Raw genomic sequence first — 16,717 nt, forward strand, 5'->3', positions numbered from 1 at the left:
CAAGCTTAAATTGTCATGGCATCCCCACTGAAGCCAGTACAACACGCGGTTCTGAGTTCTGCAAATGTCAGTGAGTTTATAATTTTGCAAAAGCAGTCTTTAGTGATAGTGAACAAAGACCGCATTAGATAAATAATTCTGCTAACCAGTATTTCTTTGAAGTAGACTTCTGGCCTGAAATGCTGTGCCAAGGAATTTGCTAAAATATTATGCACTTTGTTTAAAGGATATTGTTCACTTAAAATTTGACAATAAAGTACAAATCCTTAAGTGCTTAGAGATGCCATCTCTTCAATCTTTTTTGGCATTTCATGAATCATATTCCTTCACCATGTTGCCTTCTTCCTTTTTCTTTCCTGTCATGTCTCCTTTACCTCTGTTGTTTCTCAAAAGCATGTTGATGTCAGAAAGCAGTTAGTTACTTATTTTCTTTCATATTTATCATCATGCTGAGTTTCTTCATGGACGTACTTGATATGGTTTCCAGACACCCAGTTTTTTGCCACAGTTATACTGCTCATTCTAAAAGGTCCTGAGGAATGTAAATATTATGTGTTGTAAATTTTGTAGAGATTACCACTCTTTCTGCCTAGAAAATTGTTAACCTGTCTTTATAGTTAGGGTTTTTTTCTGACAACTGCTAAGATTATTCCTGTCTGCACCAACACTCAAAACTGTACCAACAGTAAAGAAATAAAGAGGTGGCTGCACCTACCACTGAGTGTTATGTTTTGTACAGCAGCGAAAGTTGTGCAGAAAACACGTTAGGCATGAGATGTGATAGCATGTTTTCAGAATTCATTGTTCAGCACACCAGGAACGTGCAGAGGTCAGCTTGGAGAGCTCAGTAGGAGTGTAAGCCCAGGACACTGAAAGTAGCCTGGATCTTTAATAAATGCAAATTGTCAAAGTATCAGGTTTATATACAAGTTGAATGATGGTTTTGTCATGGAACATAGCCCTCTATGCCATCTTGAGGCACTGCTGATCTGAAATGAGGAGCGTTGTTTCTAAGTCATTGAATGCTCATTTTCTCCAATTCTGATCCATGCTGACTTTTCTTAGTTTATGAGATCACAACCCAGTGTGACCTGGCTGCAGGCCAGGGAGCAGAATAGAGTTCCAGGTCTTTCTGACTGCAAATTGAATTACTCCTCTTGACATTAAAGTCAAACCAAACTCTCATCAGGGCAGCACTGCCAAAGCAGTCTTAGTATGACATGTTGACGTATGCCTGAAATTTGTGTTTCAAAAATTAATTATTTTGCTTTTGTTATGCAAATACAGTACACTAACAAGAACAAACAATTATGAATGCGTGCAGTATCAGAAGTGTCTTGGGATTAAAGACTTGTGAATTCCAGTTCTTTTATTAACTTTTATCTTCTTGAAAGTGTGTCCTTGTCAATACTAATTACAAGCTGCTTAGAAATGTATGTGCTGCACAGGCTATCCATTCTCTTGGATATCACACTGGCCCATCTTTTAATATTCACTATATAGTGTCCAGCTACAACTTATATAGAAATCTTCAGCCTTTCTGCCTATAGACACTATTTAATTATTTACAACTTAATATTGTGCTTTAGTTCACCATCTGTACTAAGGAATCTAAATAATAAAAAATACTTTTTTTTTTTGTGAGCATTGATTACTAATATTGGATCTTTATTTCAAAGATATAAGACACCAAGCTCATTTGAAATGAAACAATTAAACCAAATCCATGCCACTTTGGAAGACAGCCCTCCAAATCTGATCTGTCATTTACATGGTTGCCTAGCAAATAACATACCATGTGGAGTTTCTGGAGGGCACGTTGTTAGTGACTCTGAAATCTATACTTGCAGCCTGGGGTTAAAGACGACAGTCAAACTTGACCCTAAGAGTAACCAGAAGGCCACCTGTAACAGACAGTATAAATGTAATTTTCTCATCAGCCAACCAGTCTTCCCTTCAGTGCTAGTTACAGCAGGACATCAAGTACCACAAGAACAAAACATAAAATACATCAAACAGCCTGAGAATCTGGGAGTAAATGTTTTTATGCAGTTAGCTGTTGTCTCTTGCTGAATGTTCAAAATATTTTTTTTTAATTTTGAGGGTAAGAAGAATGCATAGAGGTTTTGTCATACTTTTATTTCCCCCTATAATGGCAAAAAATAGCTGTAATATTATGATAATACTGTGTCAGAATCTATTGCTCCAGCACAGGGAATAACGTTTCTCAAATGCACTGCTAACAGAAAGAAGAAATACTTCATTCAAGTATTATTTGCCAAGCATTCAAGTAATGGTTTCCATTGCCATGTACCTTGGCTTTTTTAGATTGTTGTCTGAAACAGGATCTTCAGGGCTTTACATAAATCTTAGATATAATCTTTTTCAGATACTGACTCCACCCAAATTTACCTTCAGGCAGCCAATATACTTACCACCAAGGATATTTGCCTTCCCATCACACTTTTTTTACCACTAAAGGCAGTAGATTTGGGCTTAGTTCCATCTAGCCTTCTAGGAAACAAGAATTTGCCAATTGATGAAAGCTTTGCTGGTGATGAACCCTTTTCTGTACTTTAGGGAACTATCACTCTCTTTCTCTTCTTTCTCTCTCCTTTACTTCATGGCATCATACAGCAAATATTCTTTCTAAACAAGCATGGGAAGAATGGAAACACTAAAAAAAATACTGGCTCAAGAAGTGAGCTGGATATGAACAGGCAACAATATTTCAGTAAGTCAAAACCGAGGAAACTGGAATTGCACAGCTGTTCTGCGGTGCTGACACATCTGTTGGGCTCCACTCTGGCTGCTGACTACAGCACCTGGCTACTGAAATTTACCCAACAGTAGGCTCTAAGCTGTGCCAGATTTTCTTAGCAAACAGTAAGGTTTCCACATTAATGCTGTGCAGGCTGCAGTGTTGCACATCTGCCTGTTCAACATCACTCGCAGGCACACGAGGAGGTGGCCAAGGACCTTCTGCCTCCCACCACAGTGCCAGTAACCCCTAGTGTAGCAACCACCAGGAGCAACTGGAAGAGACTGCTGGGCAGCATAAAACCAAATGGATTTAGATGTTAGTGACAATGGCTGCTGGTTGCTGTCTCCATAGAACTCCGGTAATTCAGATCTGTTTACTGAAGGAGACACCTCTTGTGAGGTAGAAGTGTGTCTGAAAATGTCCAATAATCATGAGGTTGAGTAAGAAGAATGGGGCAAAAAGTCACAGAAATACTGCAATGAATATAAATGAGGGCTAGCCATGCTAGCTTAGCTAGTGAGTCACCCTAGTGAAAGCATGGCAAAAAAACAAATCAAAACCCACTTGATCTTGCATGCTCAAGTCTACATTTCCTGTTATAATACTGCTGCTCTGTGGAGAAAGTCGTATTTGTCAGCTTTCTTTTGAACATTGATGTTATTACAGGATTGAATGATTCCTGTGAGGACTTAGCAGCTTCATTTGGCAGCACTCAAGCAGTTAACAAAGCACGGTAAAATTAAGTAAAACAAACCCTTATATTCATTCCTCTGTGAGGATAGTCTAGCTTTCAGAATTCAGGCATGACATAACTGAGATACATATGGTGAGATAAATAGTCATATAAATTCGGTTTAAAAACTCACAAGGATCTTTAAAAAAAGATAAACATTAGCATTTTTATATGGCTACAGGAAATGAAGTAGATAATTAAGTTAAAGAAAGTAAATTAAATTACAGTGTTTTCTGTTGTGTGGGATTTTATGTTGTATATACCAGGAACTATAGATTTAATTGCACAAATCAGTCTTTCACTAATGAATTCCCTACTCCTGTCCTCCAGCTGTAAAAGGCAAGCTTTAATATTTTTAGTATTTAATATGTTTCTCCCAAAATATATTTAAGATATATTTTCATGTAATTCTTTTAATTTTTCAGATGAAGCTTACATTTTTTACAAGTCAGCTTATACAAAACAGCAGAAGACAGTCTCAGAAGACTGTAGAGTTGAGGGTGATGTTTGAAACGTTGAAAGTGAAGGATCTGTGACTTCCTGCAGTTTTCACAGTTGAGACTGATAGGCTGCAGAACCTAAAAAGAATATCATCCCTGTTTAGTGACTTTTTAAAGAATTTAAGGTTATTGCTTGCACATGGTAAGAAGCCTAAGATGTAAACCTGTAACAAGTTGGACACTACCTGTTCTGGAAAAACCCTGGGCCAAACTCAAGGGAAAGAGAGAAGAAGAAAAAGTTTGAACAAGATTGTAGTTCTGGGGTCTGTCTGATGCAGGCTGCAGAGGAGTTACAGAAGCTGAAAAGCAGACTGCGTGGGAAATGTGTGAGCTCTGTTGTGACCTCAAAGGTCGTCTAACTCCATATTTCATGTAAAGATTGAGCCTGTAAGAAATTGAGAAATCTTTCTAACAAAACTTAGGCAGGGAAGCCACAAGCAGAGTGAGGAGATGGTGACACAGATGAGGGTCTTTACCTATTTAGTACTTCTGGTACTTCTCTAAACTTTTCTGGGGAATTCAGTGCCTTTGAGCAGGCTTTGTAACATGCAAAAGACATTTATAAGTAATTCTGTTAGACTGTTCAACTTGTGTTGTGCCCTATAGCACAAGGATCTGAACCCCATTCTACCTGGACAAGCTGAAATAATTTCTTTTGATGTGTTTTGAACAGTTCTTCAGAGTTTCATTTCCGAGTGTAAAAAGCACTCTACACCACCCCACAAAAAAGAGTCAATTAAGCAAAACTTTCTATCCATTTCAAAAGATCTTTCTTAATTCTGCAGTTGAAACAGAACCCATTATTTGCACTGCTATATCTTTAGCGATGTGTGTCACTTCAATCTCCAAGTAACCTTAGTTAGAAAGAAATAGTGACTGACAACCAAGCTTTTAATTAAATGGGTTGATTCTATTGTACAAAATGCTATCTTTAAACTCATCTGTTTTACACAACTTTTCCAATTTGAGCTTCCTTCCAGTATCTGTGAATGAGGAACTAATTTCTGTTTCAAAGAACCAATTATTCCATTTGGTACGGAAGCATGCTAAAAGGCAGATAGCTATTTTCTCTTAAATTCAAGCAGTATGTCTAGCCAGTGGTGTCTTTATTGATAGCAAATCTTCAACAAGACAAAACACATCTGCCGATTCTATTCTGGGCCTCATATAATTTCAATTCACCTTCCAGTGCAGTTAGACTAATGAAAAGTCAAGTATCAAGCTGGAGATAAATGTCTGATCTAATTTACTTCTGTGCCCATTGTAACTTCTGCCATGCACTAGTATAGTTAATAGATGCATGGAAAGAACACTAGTCTTTTCACGGAAAGGCAGGTTTAGAGGAGATTCATAGGGAAGCAAAACCTTGAGGATATTCTTTTTTCAATTAGGCAGAGCAATTTGTCCTTCTTTGCAGAGACAGTAGTGTATTTAACACCCTGTCTCTGTTTATGTCTCTGAAGACAGAGCATCTACCACCATAAAAAACACAGCTGCCTCATCTTCCCTCCTACCAGTGAAGCTCTGTGAACTCCTCTCTGAGCAGTACTCATCCCATCACTGACCATATCATGGAAATTCTTTGGAGTTAGAAGCACAAAATGCAAGGTTAAAACATGGAGAATAGTAGCAAAAGTTGTTCTTGTAGTCTGGGACATCATCCTCTGGAAGTAAAAAAGGAAAGACCTACACTGAACTACCAGATCACAGTATGGACATGAGGATTTGCTGTGCAATGAAAATGACAAACGCAACTAAAAAGAAGATGTTTTTATTACAGGTAGGGAAGCAGAGGGAGGCATAGCAAGACTTGGTCTAGAATCTTCTGAAAATTCTGGTTGCTTTTGTTTAATTGTGATATAAATCTCAGTAGGAATAGGTTCAGAGAAAAGCTAGAACTATGACCACAGTAACTGAATTCCCATCTCATGGGATCAGACCAAAATAATTTGATTTCATTTTACAAGACAGATCAATTCAAAGAGAGGTCTTAAGAATCACCAGAAGTAAGAAGACATTATTAAGCTGAAGGGAAATGTTGCACAAAGAGCAATGGGCCCATAAGCTGGTAACAAACCCAGGCTGGAAATAGAGAGGTGTTCTGTCATTAGAGGGTAAAGAACCTTTTATTTTCTGTATATAGTGAATAAACTCGTTTTAGAATGAGTCAGAGTTCTTTTATAAAAACAATTACATAATGTGACTGTCCACAGTGGTAAAGGAGATAGGAAGTTGTAAATCATCAGCTTCTGTTTAGGCTTAAATTCCTTTACTCCTTAATGACATCTCTATGTTATTTGTTCTCCAAAGTTAATCAAAGTATCTCAACTGCTAGGCTGTCATGTTGTAGGTACAGGAGATGTAGCAGACTATGTACATTTTTCTGGCTTGGTCCTTTTGTCCTTTCTTCAGCAAGGGAGCCTAACTTTACACAGAAAGCCACAATAAGTTTGACTCCAGTTTAAAGAACATATAAATTTTTATGAAGAGAAAGGACAGGTGAATGCTATTGTGTTCTCTAAGAGGCATCTCTTTTCTGCAAGGCTTACAGAGTTGTCTGTTCACATGTGCAGCTAGCTGCTTGTAACGAAACCCTCTCTGCTCCTCTAGGGGATGGACAACACTATGTCCCTCTCCAGAAACAAACACTCTACTAATTTGAAACAAAGCCACGTGAGAAAAGGAAACCTTGAAAGACCCAAGACCTTCTAGACCAGGAAGAGTTTTCTTTGTAATTATTTCATTCTAGGCATTTAGATTTGCTAAATGTAGTGCCAAGTCCAAAAAAAATACAGTGACTTGTTGATCATTAACGAATACAATAGGTAGTGTGAAAACCATGTGGAGTAAGCTAGAAAAGGGTAATCATATAAGCATACATAATCACTGCTTCTTCTTTCTATATATAGGTCTCCAAGAATGGTGTTTCTCCATCTCTCATTGCACGCAGAATTTGAGCTGTCACTGTACTGAATAGAAATTCTGAGGAAGGTGTCAAAGCACAGTATCAAAAAAAAATATTTTGAAACTGAAAAGAAGGAATGATTTCTGTAAATGTAGAATATGAAATTACTCCTCATTCAATTCACAGACAGCCTAGTTTCTGAAACGGTCAGTTTATAGTGAAAGGCATGTATGGTTACAGGTGAAGGAATTCCTGTTCTCTACCACAACTTTCCTTGGTTGAGTATTAATTGAAATAAATATGTACACATGTGGTTGTATACATGCATGCACACATAAAATAATCATTATAGCATCTTAGAACAGAGGTCAATTGCTGACTCAAATTATCTGAGCCACATGGGCAAAATTGGTTACATTCTATAGAAAATACTATGAAAAAATTCAGACTATGGCTATGCAAAAAATACTTTTTCCCATCAGGAAAAAACATAAACCACTGCTGACAAAGCTCCATGCCTGTACAATATACAGCGAAATATACGACAAGTCTTGTCCCGACTGGTTCACTGTCTGGAGCTTAGCTATAAGGCTATTGCCCAGGTAATACAGAAAGATCAAGGCTGTAATGTAGGGTATGACTGTTTTCTCCCTTTCCCAAGCCAGACAGAAAGATCAAAACCTCTTAATTTCCAAGAAATGAGGTCCAACACAAACTGTGCTTTATCTCTTTGCGCATAGATTTCTCTGCGTCAGTCACTGCCCAGAATGTAACAGGACTGAACACCTGAAAGAAAGGGATTTTTCAAGCTGTAGGAAAGAGCGTGTTGCTTTTACTGCCAGCAGTCTTTAATGACATATATCTCTGGCTTGACTGGTCAGGATTACTTTATATCCCAGTAGTTTTCAGGAAATACCAGGTCTGGCCTCACTGCAGCTCCCATTTGCACTGACAAACTCCTCACGCAATGTAAACTGAGCTCTGTGTGACAAGAAATAAAGTACATCTGGACCAAGGTAGAAAGCGAGCTGTCAGTTTATTTAAAACTAACCTTTTGGCCCTTGGCAGGATTTTGTCAGGCTCTGAGGAGTTACCTCAGGAATGGGTGTCTGTAAAGCAAAAGGGAAAGCAATTTAGAAACAAGGCAGCGTCATGATGCTGGCCAGGTCTTGAAGACACAACTGCAGTTGGAATAGTGTGCCCTGAATTAACAAACTAACTGGCAGTTGGGCTATTCAATGTGATTAACAGCTCCTTTATGGGTTGTTTGCCTCATTCAGTGCATATGTGTGCTGAGGGGCTGCTGTAGTGAAGCAGGAGAATAAATGAAGTCTCTGGGACTGTGGAGAAAAACTTCCTCCATTGTTTTTTAAGAGAAGCTGAAATACATGTAACATTTTGATCACTTCATTTAAACGCAGTTTAAAAGAATTAAAATGCCCACCCTTTATAGCAGTCTTCAGTATGATAAATAAGACAACATGGCAGTAAAACAGGCAATTGTGACTTTGTTCTGCTGTTTCATAGTCTGGCAAGGAAAGTGCTGATGAACACATGAATGCATAAAATAGACTAGAGGATCTTGGCTGAGCTTTAATAAGGCTTTATTGAAATACAAATGCTACAAAAGTACAAAACTAGCTAAAACATCTCACAGCTAAATCAGGTAGGCTAAGATAAAGCCATCCCACTGGGTGTTATCAACACCGGTAACTCACATCGGTAAAGAATTAGAGTTTCAGTTTGCTTGCACAGACTAGTTAGCTGTTTTCTTCTCTTAGTGGGGTTCTGTCAACCATACAATTGAAATTAATTGAAGTCTCAGGATTCCTAAAGATGGTTTCTTTGGTTTGTTCTTTCCAACACAAACTTACATTTCAACATAGGTGAAGCAGACTGGGGGCAGGTGGGAAGGTGGTGGTTAACAAATGGTTATTTATTCCAGAATTTATTTTTTATAAAGCAGGTTTCTATATTTTTCCTACTTTCTTTTTTTTTAGTATGACATGGCCATGTAAGTTATTGCTGTCTAACACTTAAAAAAAAAAAAAAAAAAAAAAAAAAAGGAGGCTATTTCTTTGTTAAGAGTTTTCATTTTCTGTAATTGGCACTTAAGCATTCAGCTTCCTCTAGAAGACTGTTTTACTGTCATAAAGCTGAAATGATTCCTTTTTTTCTTGGAAACAGAGTTAGAATAAAAACTAAAGATTTATTAAGGAAAATGCAGTCTCTTTCTTCTTTTGTCCAGTTTGATGTTGTGGGTCAGAAATGCTGTAAATTGTATTTTATATTTGAAAATTTTTTAGCATTTCTAAATGTAAAAATATGTACACATATCTGCAGTCCTTAAGAGAACTAGAATTAATGTAAATTCCATGATCTGTCCTATTTTGTTTACAAATCTAATCCAAAAATCCTCAATTCATTTACCTTTTCCATTGTATGTGAAATAAACTTCCATGATTTCCACAGTCTCTAAATGAGAAGTCCCTTGTTACGGTATTTATTTATTTATTTGTTTTGTTCTTATTATGTTTCAGTAGAATAAGAAACCACTAGCATAGAAGACTTAAATAATTGTCCCTCATAGAGCTTCCTCGTGTGGGAGTCAAGGCATAACCAGAGCTCAGTCACAGCATAATGTGAATTCTGTTTGACACCGAGCGTTTTCTGAACATCACATGGGACAGTACACAAACCAGACTCTGAAGATTGAGTGGAAGAACATAGTAGTGGGAAGCCTCATCAGGGCTTGTATTGTCCTTGGGAACTAGGAAACAGCAGGAGACGAGCGTGCTTCACTCTACAGATATGTCTATATGACAAAGTATCTGTGGCTCGTTGTAGCTCAGCCTGAGGACTTGTGAGCTTCCCTTTTCCTGACTACGTGTTTGCTTCTGTGGTTTTTTTTATCACGATATACAGGTAATTCCTCTTCTTTGTGTGGCTGTTGGGACACCTTGTGAGGCAATGTAGCCTGCTGGAAACACACTGGGATTTTCTTTTGCCAAGGGAAACAGCCTTCCTGGGAACTGGCCTGGGGTGCATTACAGGGCAGCTTGCCTTCCTTTCACAGCCTAGAAAGCAGACCATTGCACAAGACTTCAGGGGCAGAAACTGATGCAGTTAGCCATCATGCATAATTAATTGACCCCACATGACATATAAATAAATGCATTTATGATAGTATGAAAGATCTGTAGGCCCAATGGGCAAGCTCTTCTGATGGCAAAAATAGTGTAGGAGTAGCGCCTGTAGCTCACCCAAGGAGCTTAGGGACATGTAGAGGGTTGGAATAAGGTTCCACAAAAGCAACTCAAGGAAATATTCGCAGTGCTGGTGACAAGATCTTTCCTACTCCCTCTAATGCTGCTTTCTGGATTGAGACCGCGCAGCAAATCATCCTGATTGACTTCTGGACTTGGCAATGTCTGCTGAGGTTGTTAACATGTAGTTTATTTTATGTCTGATACATCTAATGTTTTTGTGAGTACAGCTTTGTTAATTATAAGAGCTGTTAAAAAAGAAAATTACTGAACTGCAGAATTACACTGTTGCAGACTGGTCTTATTAGTTCAGTGAATGTAAATAATATGGTCCATTGCTTGTGACGGTGAAAAATTAGTTTGATTCATACCAAATAGTGCTCCATTCTCATATGTTATAATAATGCTGAAAAATTTTTAGTTTAGGAACACACAAGAAAGTCTTGATCCTACAGACCTTCTCTCAGACAATTTGTTCCACTTTTTTTTTTTGCACCACAGTATTTGAATTTCTTATGGATATTAGAGAACATCTTGATTTTAGTCTTTGTATGTGCATGTACAGGTATGTTTATTTTGGGAAACTTCTGGCTGATTAGAGGAAACTAATTTCTTACTCTAAGAAAATAAGCATGGTCACAAAATTGCTCCAGAAACGTACTGATTGTTTAAGAAATTACAATCTTTGTTGTAATAATAAGCCAGCTGTTTATGTGAATGTTCCTGACCTGTTTCATTGCAAAACCAGCCAAGTAAATCTAAGCATCTTGGTCTTCAAAGAGATCTTGTGACTATATTCCAAATCACACAAGTTTTTTCTTCTCTTGGGAAAACTCTGTAGGGTTTGGCCATAGCCCTAGAAAAGTCCTTAGTTGGTTTCAGGACTTGTTTCTCTCTGATAGCAATGGTCAATATACAGCTTTGATGATACATGCACACTCTAACTTTTTAATTCTAATAACTCGACTTAAGAGCTAAAAAAAATAATTATATCACAGGCTGTAATGGCTTTTTAAAGCATCCACATTATGTATACCTTGGTTGACTTCAGTGTTTTAAGCAAATGAGATATGCACGATAATATAGCAAAGGGCAAATTAAAACCCAGTCAAAGTTGGTTGGCATCTGTCTCTGCCTTCGAGACATGTAATGGTTTTCTAACTTGAGTGGTTGAAAATAGTCTTCAAACTTCAATAAAATTCCATAAGGTCATGAGAGATATAAAATATTTAGGTGGAAATGTACTTTCCTAACTGAGCTTCATTCCATGTATTTCAGCGTCCTTCACATTGTTTCCTTCAAAATGGAAGTTAGATTGAAGGCAAGACAACTGTCTTTGGGATGAAAACGTTACATACATGCTTTCAGAACATGCCCTAACCATGAAGTTAAAGTTTACCTCCTTCCAAGAATATGAAATTTTGCCTCAAGTGTTATTAAATTAATTCCTGTAAAAACTTGGATAAGCCTGAAATTTAGCCTGAAGAGCAAACAGACAAAAAAAAGCAAACAAAAATGTAGCTTTATGAAGTACTAATGTCTCTGAAAGGCATAAGCAAGACTCATACTTGACACTCCTCAAACTTACATTCAGATAGAGATAAAACTCTGTGGGAATAACCATTATTAGAGGATTCAGTGGGAGTACATGGAAGCAATACAAAAAGCTGAGAAGGGATGATCCTTGAAGCGTTGATCTTCTCCAGTGCAAACTAGGACTCAAAAATTGCTTTCCAATGGTGTTGCAGGTAGTGTGCAGCACTCTGATGTACTACCAGAAGAAAACTTAGTAGCAAATAGAGAAAGCTGGTGCTCTAGGATCTAAAGATTTCCCTGACAGGTAAATTTGAGGTAGTGCTCTATGGAATTGGTGCAATGCTTAGTTAATTAACTAAACTTGTCTTACTATCCTTGCTGTAATTATCCTGTTATAAATCCTGTCACAGTGCACCTGCTGGGTTGCAGCTCTGGTGAGCGGGTCTGAGAAGGGCAATCGAGTAATTTGTATTGCTTTGGTGGCTGTGGACTCTTGTGTAGCTGCACTAATTTATGCCATTGCCCTTGGAGAAAAGCAGAATAAGGAGAAACAGAAATGGTTTTGTTCCTTTGTCCTTTGGGCTTTCAGAAGCTTAATGCACACCGTGTGCAAGAATTATTTTATGGTGGCAAAGACATAGGAGGGAACTATCCCAATGGGACTGTGAATAATTGGGGGGGGGGGCATGTTATTATAACACAGTGAAATATGTTAATGGCATGTTAAATAACCAGATGCAATTTATTTACATTTCATTATTTCAGCTGTTAGAGTGGCTTTTTCTAGGGAAGTGTGTTACATGCAACAATTTGGGTTTCCTTAAATTGGGATATGTTTACAAAGGCTGATCACAAATGTTACTTTTAACATGACTTTTTGCCTGTATATGCATGGTTTTAACAGGCTCAAAAGCTGAATTTAGGCTTTGTTCTTATACAATTAGAAAGCAAGTTATATAGTAAGATGGTTTTGTTCCTGCAGAAAAGAAAAGTGATAATATTCTCCTCGACTGTGTCCAGCTCTGGTGACTTCAGCTCAGCAAACAAGTGGAATAGCTACAGAAATGAGCAACCGAATATTCAAGGCAGGAAAATAATTCACATCACAACACTTAAAAGACTTGGATAATTTGGATAATAGGGTGAATAAAAAGGGACACTGGGAAGGCATATGAATGCTTTGAACAGGTTCCACGTAAATCATGACATGGGTTGGATCCTTTTGTGGATAATATAAACAATTATACTAGTATTTATAGCAGTTTCTTTGGAAGGGGTCAAAAACAGTTATATTTTGGGGAATAAACTAGTCTATATCTGAAAAGATTTAAGGACAAACCTACCCTGGAAACAATTATCTTTTACCAAGTTCAGCCTCATAATTACAAAAGTATTCCCAAAATGGGGCAGAAGATATTTTGCTGATTATGTTTGTAAGATATTCTTTTTAACAGATGGGATATAGATCAATGCAGAGTCACTGATTTAGATACTTAATGGCTTCCATTATCATTGAGTGCATTGGAATTCTTAATATTTATCCATATGAGAGGCAAGGAACTACTCCATTGTACAAACAGGAAATTAAGCTTTGAATAAATATTTAAGTGACTTGGCCAAAGTAATGTAAGGACTCTGGCAGACTTCGAACTCAATGTCAAACTCTTTTAACTCACCAACTTGTTTCTTTATCCAGCGAACTACCTGAAGCTGGTATGACAGACATTCTTAGAAGCATCCAATTTTTGCTGTCAGAAATTCAGGGGACGTCACAACACTCAAAAGCAGACCTTGTCGTGGACCTTTAGGAATGTCTAGAAGGCTTTCTTCAACCTTCCCTGGGGAACAACAAGACTCTCAGGAAGCACATAAGCCCAGGTGGTGGACACCTCACACAGCTCCCTGCAGAATGCCTCCTATAGGGAGCCACTGTTGACTACAGTTTTTCTTATAAGCTCTGCCTGAAAAGCCAAATGCATAAAGCTTTTTTTATCCTGCTCCTCTATGCATGTATGGCCTACAAATGTGTCCCTGCATGCACAGGGGTGGGGACAGTGATTTAATTCATGATTGTAGATCTTAAATTTTGTGAAAGTGCATGGAACACTTTGGAAACATCTCTTATAAACACAAATAAATATTTTTAAAGAACTTTAGGTTTTGATACAAGTAAAAGAAAAAGCAAGCAAACAAAAAACTATTAAAAGGACACACGCATCTATACATTTTGGAATTTGGTTTCAGAATGTAGTTTTAAGTTGTCCAGACAAACCAATAGACTGAAGTTGTGTCTTTAAAACAACCAAACTAAGTTTTGAAGTGGTAAAGGAAGGCTGATAACTCTTTCAAAGAATTACCTAGTGTTAATTTAAGTGGTTTTTCATGAATTACAATGATGTTTGTCTCTAAAGACAGTTTTGCTCTCTGTATGCCCAGCATCAAGAACTTTGGAATACTTTTATTTTCCTTTGTATTTATTTTAGAGATGTAGGGCATTCTGTTTTCAGAACTGCTGGGAAAATAAGATGAAAGTGACCTTTGGGGAAACAATTTTTTGTAGGCTTTTTGTTGGTCTTCAAAATTATATCTCTTTGGAATAGATATTCAAGAATTCTGTTTGTCAGTTAATTGAATTCAATATAATATTTTCAAAAGTTCTGTGCTCTGAAGTATTTCAGGGAGTTTTTTTCTATTGATTCTAAATGTGTATGCAGTGTGCAAGAGTGTTGCAGTCACATGGACACAAAATAATGTTGATGGAGCATGAAAATGAAGTAGAGGTAAGAAAACTGAACAGGAAAAAACCACAAAACCTAAGAACAAAGAAGGCAAATGCAACCACGTTAAAGGTATAGCTCAGGGAGTGTCTTGTGATCCTTATTGACATGTGTACCCCTTGCCTCTGTTGTGGGTCCATTTTGGGATGTTTTTACTATCTTTCTGCATGCTTAGCTTTATTTAAGAGAAAAGTAGGGCCTGCCAGCAGAGCAGGGGCTTTGATGCACCCTAATAAGTGCTCACCAATTTAGGATAATGTATAGCACACCACAAAGATACAAAGGATAGGACCCATTTGAGCTAGGGGCAATTTAGCTGTAGCATAAGTGTGTCCTGCAAATCTCACGTGCTGTTATTCACTAGAGTGGCTGTGCACCTGATGATTGTGCCTGAAGTCTTATTGCACTGATAGAAGAAAGTAGCAAGATGTAGGAAAGTACTTAATCACAATCAATGAACATATGATTAAATCCCACTAAAGGTAAGGGGAATTACATGATTAAGTGCTTTTCTGTTTCAGAAAGGAATTTAAGCACACTTTTATGTAGCTTCTAGAATAGTTTCAGTAGGCAACTGTTTTCCTTATAAATGCAAGGCACATAGTCTTTCTGTATTAGAATAGAGGCAATTTGCTTTATTTTATTTAATTTAGGTGCAGACTTGGGAACTTGGCACATTATCAATAAAGTCTTTGAGCAAGGTTTAAGAGTCTCTATATGATCAGAAGTTTGAATAGAACAAAGAATGGACAGAAAAGAATTTCAGACAAATATTTGAAGTAGAGAACAAATGGTAAAGAATTTTTCTCTGTGACAAGTCAGAGCCAAATGTTTTTATATTTAACACCTGTCTTTTCCTCTGCTTTTCACAGCTAGAGGCAGAGAAGCGTAAAGACTGTGAATACATATGACTGAGAAAATATTTTAATATATTGAAAGAAAACTAGCCTGCCCCAGTTGTGTAATTGCTGCAGTGTAGATTTACTAGATTGGGTAGTATTTGTTTTTTTGTCAAGAATGATGGCTAAGTGTCAGACTTTTCAAGTCTATTCTGTTCTGTTCTTTCCATTGCTTCCAAGTATCTCCAAAAGGCTTCTGTAATCTGAAACACTAGGAGATGTCTATCTTTTTCTTCTAACACTGTTTTCTGTAAAATCCATGTCAATAGTTGCTCATGAAAAAAATAATTTTACAGCCTCTGAGAATGCCAGGCATAGTAAAGAAGGCATCCAAATTACTTTGTGTAGTAGTGTTTATATTATCTTTTAAAAGGCATGAGAAATGGTAATGGAATAGGCCTAATTTCTAGTTTTGTTTCCTTAAGCATACCCTCTTATCTTGTGCATACCCCTGATACGAATTTTGAAGACTCTGGTAACAAGTTCACTTGAATTCAGTTAGAGATGAATACTACAGTTGCTGCTTGCATGGGAACAGCCCTGTGGCATAACTCTGCCCTCCGCTTTCCCCATTCATGAGAAGAGGTTTCAAAGCAGACACAAGGAATAAGGAATTTATATGCGAGAGACTTTAAATCCAAGAAATTGTCCCTCAGATACATTTCTGAAGCAGTCCTGATTTTCAGTGCTCCTGATAGTGGAGCTTTGGCAGCTCTATGGATTCAATTGCAGTGTTGAAAAATGGGATATTTGGAATTTTGTTCTTGTTTTCCTTCAAAAATAAGAAAAAATAATGCAAGATGATGAAGAAATTAAAATACGTTTTTTGTGTTTTGGCAGTAGAACGTACAAGCACCTTGTACTATGTATCTTGCCATGTAGCGCTTCTGAGCAAGTGTCTCTCTTAACAGATCTTCACTTCCTCAATTAGGCTTTTTAGTTCTTGAACTGATCAATATATTCCTGATTAGAAGTGGTTGAAAGGGTAGTACATCAGTCTTTAGATTCATGCCTGCAAAAGCGAGAACACTTTTTTACCACACATACTCTTATAGCAAATGTGAATTGGCTTATCTTCATTTCAGTGCATCCGGGCTCCTGTGGGTGGTTTTATTCCTCCCTTCCTCCCTCCCTCCCTTCCTCCCTCCCTTCCTCCCTCCCTCCCTTCCTCCCTCCCTTCCTTCCTCCCTTCTTTCCTCCCTCGCTTCCTCCCTCCCTTCCTCCCTCCCTTCCTTCCTCTCTCCCTTCCTCCCTCCCTTCCTCCCTCCCTTCCTTCCTCCCTCCCTCCCTTCCTCCCTTCCTCCCTTCCTCCCTTCCTCCCTCCCTTCCTCCCTCCC

This window comes from Falco rusticolus, chromosome 2 (assembly GCF_015220075.1).
Source record: "Falco rusticolus isolate bFalRus1 chromosome 2, bFalRus1.pri, whole genome shotgun sequence".
Lineage (NCBI taxonomy): Eukaryota > Metazoa > Chordata > Aves > Falconiformes > Falconidae > Falco > Falco rusticolus.